The sequence below is a fragment of the Oryctolagus cuniculus genome, chromosome 15 (genome assembly GCF_051225735.1).
Source record: "Oryctolagus cuniculus isolate XC-2025 breed Fujian yellow rabbit chromosome 15, ASM5122573v1, whole genome shotgun sequence".
Classification (NCBI taxonomy): Eukaryota; Metazoa; Chordata; class Mammalia; order Lagomorpha; family Leporidae; genus Oryctolagus; species Oryctolagus cuniculus.
In genome coordinates, this window is record NC_142881.1 from 90938763 (window position 1) to 90946037 (window position 7275).

Consider the following 7275-nt stretch of genomic DNA (forward strand, 5'->3'; position numbering starts at 1 on the left):
GGCCACCAGTTCATAGAGCTGGGAATGGTCTAGAATAGATGATTAGTGAAAAAAGTGAGCTCCATTAATTCAAAGATGAAACAGAACATTAAATTTCCAAAATGAAACAATATCAAGTTCCCTAAAAGTCCTTAAAATCTAAAGCAAAACAAAACAAAAAGTCCCCTGCTAATGAGAGTGATGGACCTGACCCAAGATTATACTCAGATACTGTGAACTAAAATTTGCTTGGACAAGTTCCAGATTTTAGAAAATTTACTTCCAAACATTGATAAAGCAAATCAAGTCTTCCTGAAGTTTTTGGTGCTAGAATTGGCATAAATTAGGTTATTGACTTTTTTCTGATGGTTATAATAAATTCAAATGCAACATGAAAAATATAAAAAATGTGTGCCTTTCCATATACATTGTATTCTGACTACTGGCTGTACCAATGGGAAATTTGGTAGATTCAGAAATAGCAGCACATGGAGGTATAATAGAGATTAAAATCGTAGTAAAACTACGGTTTAAAATATGAAAAGATACAAGGAAATCTCATGCAGTTTAATAATCTTAAAGCTTAGACAGCACTGTCAATCAAATGAATGGAAATTTTAAGGTGAATGATCAATTTTGAGACTCTAAAAAGAATGAAACTGTAAATCAAATATGTGTCCTCAGTAATGTGTGTGTACTGTCTAAAAGTTATTTAAAGACCACAACAATGGAGGTTGCTAGGACAATTTCAACAATTTTGAGTGAATTCATGACATTATAATGTAAATATCCAAAAGAATGACCATAAGTTTACAGTGCTAAGATTGGCTTCCACATGGATATTGATGATACACACAGTTGAAAGTAATAAAATGAAAGACAAGACAAAAAATAGAAATCTGGTGCACATAGCCGGGTAAAATATTGCTAGAGGGGCCAGTGCTGTGGTACAGTGGGTTAAAGCCCTGGCCTGGGGGTTGGCGCTGTGGCGTAGTGGGTAAAGCTGAAGCCTGCAATGCCAGCATTCCATATGGGCGCCGATTCGAGTCCCAGCTGCTCCACTTCCAATCCAGCTCTCTGCTATGGCCTGAGAAAGCAGTAGAAGATGGCCCAAGTCCTTGGGCCCCTGCACCTGCGTGGGAGACTTGGAGGAAGCTCCTGGCTCCTGGCTTCAGATCGGCACAGCTCTGGCCATTGTGCCCATCTGGGGAGTGAACCAGTGGATGGAAGATCTCTCTCTCTGTCTCTACCTCTCACTGTAACTCTGTCTTTCAAATAAATAAAGTAAATCTTTAAAAAACATCATGCTTAAATTGCTGTTAGAAAGAATGAGTATTTTAATGTGAGCCATAAGTAAAAGACAAATATATAGATTGTTATTTGGTAGAAAAGAGTCCATAATAAACTTGAAAAATTACAGAATGACAGACAAATGGGCTTTGGAAACTTTCCAAGATCAAAGTTAATTAACAGTTCCAGGAACATCCAGAAAAATAAACAATATACCCCCTGCTGATGAGAATAAAGCTGCTGTCCCTAAAATGTGCTCAGATCCACTAAACCTGATAGCATTAGGACAACTTTTACCATTTAGAGCAGGTTGATGACCACTCAATGATAAAGCAAACCATGATATTCATAGTTTTTCTGTGTTATGATTGTAAAAATCCAAGTTATCAATTACATTTTTAGGTGATAGTAATAAATTCTAAGGCATTTAATTTTGATTACAGGGTGTAGAAATTAGTGATTTGGTAGAATCAATAATAGAGTCACAATCATGCAAAAAGGTTATAATGAATAAAATCTTAAAGTTGCATTTAAATCTAATATACAAAATTTCAGTAGCTTAAAGCAAGAAAAGATCATGCTGCCAAATATTTAATATCTTAGCTAACATACAAAACCTTGACTGAGGAAATTTTTATAGATAATGTTTAATTTTGAGTACCACAAAAAATAAGAAAATAGAAAGATATTACACTAACATGAATACCTGAAAGTATCCACTTTGGTGACATAATTTTGCAAAACAATGTACAGGGAAGGAGCAACACAACTTGGAGAAATGTAAACAACTTTATGATTTCAAAATGAAAATGCTGGCTAGGATGAGCAAATGTTTTCAGGACTATCATGGCATGCATTTTGCTATTGGGAGAAGTGAAGCAATGTTAGTGACAAAACAGTATACAGGAATTATGTGGAAAATAGACCTTCACATATAAAGTTACCCAAGATAATAATGTCAACACAAGTTAAGTCAAGAATATTTCAAGTACCTTGGCAGAATACATTGAGAAATAACACGGATTTAAATAATTGACTTTTGAAAATTTCCAAAATCAAAGGTAAATGTAGAGTTCCAACAGAGTTCACAAAACAATAAACATATGACCTGCAAAGGAGAGTGATGACACTGATGCTAGATGATTCCGTGCAATTTTCAGCACGAACATTATGAAAAAACTTAGAATTTACAAACAGTTGATTACATTAGAAAGATAACATAAACCAAGTGGGCCATAGGCAACTTGTGCTGAGACTGGCACAAGCTACACGGCCAATGGAAAAAAACCTAAGTGATAGGAATAAAAATCATAGTAATGTGTACAGTTCTTGATATATGCTATATTTTGATTGCTGGAAATGGAAATGATCAATTTGGTAGTAAAAGAAAAAAGTGAAATCACAAGTACATTTATGTTCATAAAAATAGCCCAAATTTACAATTTAAAAGAATACAGAATAATTGGAGGAACTTAAATCAGGAAACTTATAGTGTTTGATACAATACTCTTGACTCTAACATCCAAAATGTCTCAATTTACTGTGTGGAAAATTCCAAACCCCAGTGGTTACACTGAAATCTTATAAAAACCAAGAAATTGGGGCCGGCGCTGCAGCTCAACAGGCTAATCCTCCGCCTTGCGGCGCTGGCACACCGGGTTCTAGTCCTGGTCAGGGAGCCGGATTCTGTCCCGGTTGCCCCTCTTCCAGGCCAGCTCTCTGCTGTGGCCTGGGTGTGCAGTGGAGAATGACGTCCTTGGGCCCTGCACCCGCATGGGAGACCAGGAAAAGCACCTGGCTCCTGGCTTCGGATCAGCGCGATGCACCAGCCGCAGTGCTCCGGCCCCGGCGGCCATTGGAAGGTGAACCAACGGCAAAGGAAGACCTTTCTCTCTGTCTCTCTCTCTCACTGTCCACTCTACCTGTAAAAAAAAAAAAAAAGAAAAAGAAAAAAGAAATTAGAAAAACATGATATTGAAATCACAAAACTGTCCAGTGTCCCAGCACAGTTCTGAGAAACCATGGTTCTGTAGACCATGTACAGGAGGACGTTACTAGGGTATATTACTGAAGTTTGAGCAATTTCATGATGTCATAATGAAAATGCTGGCCAGAATGACAGCATGCTTGTAGGGCTGGTATTAACTCACACTTTGATACTGAGGATATATACAACTGAGAGGAATAAAATGAAAGAAAATAAATGGGAAAATGGGATGCACTCAGCAATGAAAAATCCCTTGAATAAGAGAGTTATATTATAGGATCAGTATTTGAGTGAGAAAATACTAGTATAGAGATATGGTATAGAGAATTATAATTGGAGAATTTTAAAAATCTAGCAAAATATTTCAATTCTGTGAAAATCAGGAAAACATATACATTATATACAATATATGATATGTATATAATACTTAATATGATATATAATGTTATATATATATATATATATCATCTGGAAATGAGCATTATGATAGTAGGGCCTAGTAGCTTCTGAAAAGTTATGAATGGAAAAGTTGCAGGGACAACTTCCAGAATAAACAAGTAGTTGATGACTTCAAAATGAAAGCACAAGTCAGAATGGGCCCAAGTTCCCTGTGCTGGAGATGGCATAAGACAAGTTATTGATGCTATACACAGAATATAACTCAAACACAAACTAAAATATAAAGAATAATTCAAATACAATGTTATACATTATACTTTGATTGCTGAGAGAAGCATTGGGAAAAGTGCATGGAAAAGTCATAGAACTTCAAGATAAAGTCATAGAACTTCAAGATAAAAGGATTATTTTTGAAAACATCACTAAAATTTCATTTATGAAATACTAAAAAAGTAGAAACATAAATCGAAAACAATTCTTACTACCTAATAAAACAATTTAAATTAAATATACAAGTATTTCAATCTAGCTTATTGAGAACTTCAATACCAACTTTCAATTTGGTGTCTTGAAAAAAAAAAACATAAATATATGTTCTTAAAAGTACGAATAAATCTGTATCCAAAGTGAACCAGGATCCATCCAGAGATGATTAGTAAGAGGAATCAGGAGACTGGGTGAAAATAGAGAATGATCTTAATCCAAAAATATGTTCAAAACCCTCTCTCCCCTGTTAGGAGAAGTTTGGACTACTAACACAGACTCTGAGAAGGGGGGAGAATGTTAGGTGGGACTAAAAATTATGTCTGTCAGCCGACATTGGCAGTTTTAGTTCATGTTAAATTTTACTGTTCTACCTCCACTTTGACTATGACCGTGTCTAAACAAGATAAGAGTCGGAGAACTCAAGGGGCTTCCATAGCCTTGGAAACTCATGACTGGTGCATAGGGAGATTACTGATGCCATAAACAGGAGTGTCAATTGGTAAAGTCAACAACAGGAGTCACTGTGCACTTACTCCTCATGTAGGATCTCTGTCCTTAATGTGCTGTACACTGAGGCTTAATGCTATAACGAGTACTCAAACAGTATATTTCACTTTGTGTTTCTATGGGGGTGCAAACAATTGAAATCTTTACTTAATGTACACTAAACTGATCTTCTGTAAAAAAAAAAAAAAAAAAAAAAAGAAATTATCAATTCCCAACTTGACTCTCACTGGGATTAAACATGACAACAGGCCTGATCTGATTTCATCATCATTTAAAAAAAATCATCTATTATTTTTCACTTTATGTTTCTGTGTGGGAGCAAACTGTTGAAATCCTTACTTAAGGTATACTAAGCTGATCTTCTGTATATTAAGATAATCGAAAATGAATCTTGATGTGAATGGAAGGGGAGAGGGAGTGGGAAAGGGGAGGGTTGTGGGTGGGAGGGACGGTATGGGGGGGGAAGCCATTGTAACCCATGAGTCGTACTTTGGAAATTTATATTCATTAAATAAAAGATAAAAAAAAATTAAAAAAAAAGAAAACAAACAAAAAAAAATTTTACTGTTCTATAAAATAATCAGCTTAGCCCAAAAATTTTACTCTGTGGTTTTGTAACTCTGGTCAGTCGTCCACACTTAATTAACATTTGTCTTTAATCAAATTGAATTGTATTAAAATAGAGAATTTCAGAATTTATATTGTTTCCCATTGTCTAATCGGAAAATTTGTTCAAATCAAAAATAATTTTTATGATTATAAAATAAACCAAAAATATGTTATTGGAAAACTTGAAAGATTAAGAAAGTAGGAGGAGGGAGGTGGGACTATGAGTGTTAGGGAGGGTAGAATGGGAAGTATCAGTATGCTGTTTGGTCTGTATATATGAAATACATAAAATATGTTCACCTTATGTAAATAAAATGTGTTAAAAAAAATAGCAGTAGTCACATATGATGGAGCAAGGACATAAGCATTGGTCTTAGCTCCTTGCTAAATGACTGAAAGCATATCCAGGGCCTGCGCCGTGGCTCAATAGGCTAATCCTCCGCCTTGCAGCGCCGGCACACCGGGTTCTAGTCCCGGTTGCCCCTCTGCCAGGCCAACTCTCTGCTGTGGCCAGGGAGTGCAGTGGAGGATGGCCCAAGTGCTTGGGCCCTGCACCCCATGGGAGACCAGGTTTAGCACCTGGCTCCTGCCTTCGGATCAGCACGGTGCGCCGGCTGCAGCACGCCGGCTGCGGCGGCCATTGGAGGGTGAACCAACGGCAAAGGAAGACCTTTCTCTCTGTCTCTCTCTCTCTGTCCACTCTACCTGTCCAAAAAAATAAATAAAAATAAATAAAAATGAAAGCATATCCAGACCCCTGAGGGACTTCCTAGCCCCTTGCATTCTTGCTCAAACCAGCTCAACCCCTCTTCAGTCACTTAGCCTGCAAAATCCCTGAACAAATCAGCTCAGACCCACCTAGTGCCTCAACTGTCTTGTGCTATATAAACTTAGCCTGTGAAAGCATTCAGGATCTCTGCCACGTCATCATCCTGTTTACATGTATACATGTTGGTACTGTGCCCCTCTCAAGTATATTCCTATGAATAAACTTGTTCTGACTATGAGTTCATATCTCACCTCCTCTTTGTCCAGTCCTTCTTTCTCAACAACAAAAATATGATTGGGAAATATGGGCAATATTCTTTGATGAAAATACAGGATAAAAACTATAAATATGATACTTTCCTGATTTGTACATTTATTCAGATTTTACAAAGTTTCATACTCTATATCTAAACAGCTACCTTCTAAACTTCATATAGCCCCAGGAAGAGCTACTCCGAGAGAACCCGGCGGTGTACCTGAGACTCCACTCCCCGTGCAGTTAGAAACTCAGGGCAATCAGGCACCCTGGGCAGAGAGAGGGGCAGGAGGACCCGCAGACCACAGCTCCTCCCCACAGTGCAGTCCACAGTCTCCCTGAGGACCGGCCCGCCCTAACTGCACAAACAGGGCAGACCTGGGGCTGCGGTCCCTGGGCTGAGTCCGCACGGGCGGAAGCCAGGGTCCTGGCCACCAGCGCAGCTCCCACCCGGTGGGCCCCACACTCACCATTTCCTCGCTTCCGCGGCATTCTGGGGTCCGTGGGCGGCTCCTGCGGTGCAGGAAGGTCACACAGCGCAGCCCCTGAGGCACCTGAGCCCGCTCAGCAGCAGCCCCGGGGACCCCTCCCAGCGCTGCCACAAAGAGAGATCCCGCGGGGCTCCGCAGGGTCGCCCTGACGTGCCTGATTGGACAGTGGCCGCAGCCGGCCGCGCGACGTCACAGAAGGTGCAGCCAATCAGAATCCCCTAGGCTGGGGCGGTTCCTTGGGGCGGTGCCTGGTAACAGGGGAGGTGGGGCTCAGACTGAAGCCGCCGTGTTCTCCGGCCCGGGTGCTCCGGCAGCAGGGGGCGCTGTCCCTGCTCTGGGCACCTCAGCTTCTGGGCGCCCTCAGCTGTCTGCGGTCCTGCTGGATCCTGTGAGCCCAAGCTTGCTTCCTGAGAACTGCAGTTTACAAGATACTTGCTGAATGCGTGCCTTTCCCGCAGTCTTGGCTTGCTGTTGTTAGCTCATCTGAAGGTTTGTAAAGATGT

General features: G+C 39.8%; 1 long non-coding RNA gene across 1 annotated transcript; it reads right to left on the minus strand.

Annotated features, from left to right (window-relative positions):
• Positions 1-1292: 1292 nt before the first annotated feature.
• On the minus strand, positions 1293-6965 carry LOC127484108 (uncharacterized). Its single transcript, XR_011382678.2, has 2 exons — positions 6752-6965; positions 1293-3191 (listed from the first exon to the last, which is right to left on the minus strand). It is a non-coding gene; the product is annotated as an uncharacterized LOC127484108 (long non-coding RNA).
• Positions 6966-7275: the final 310 nt, after the last annotated feature.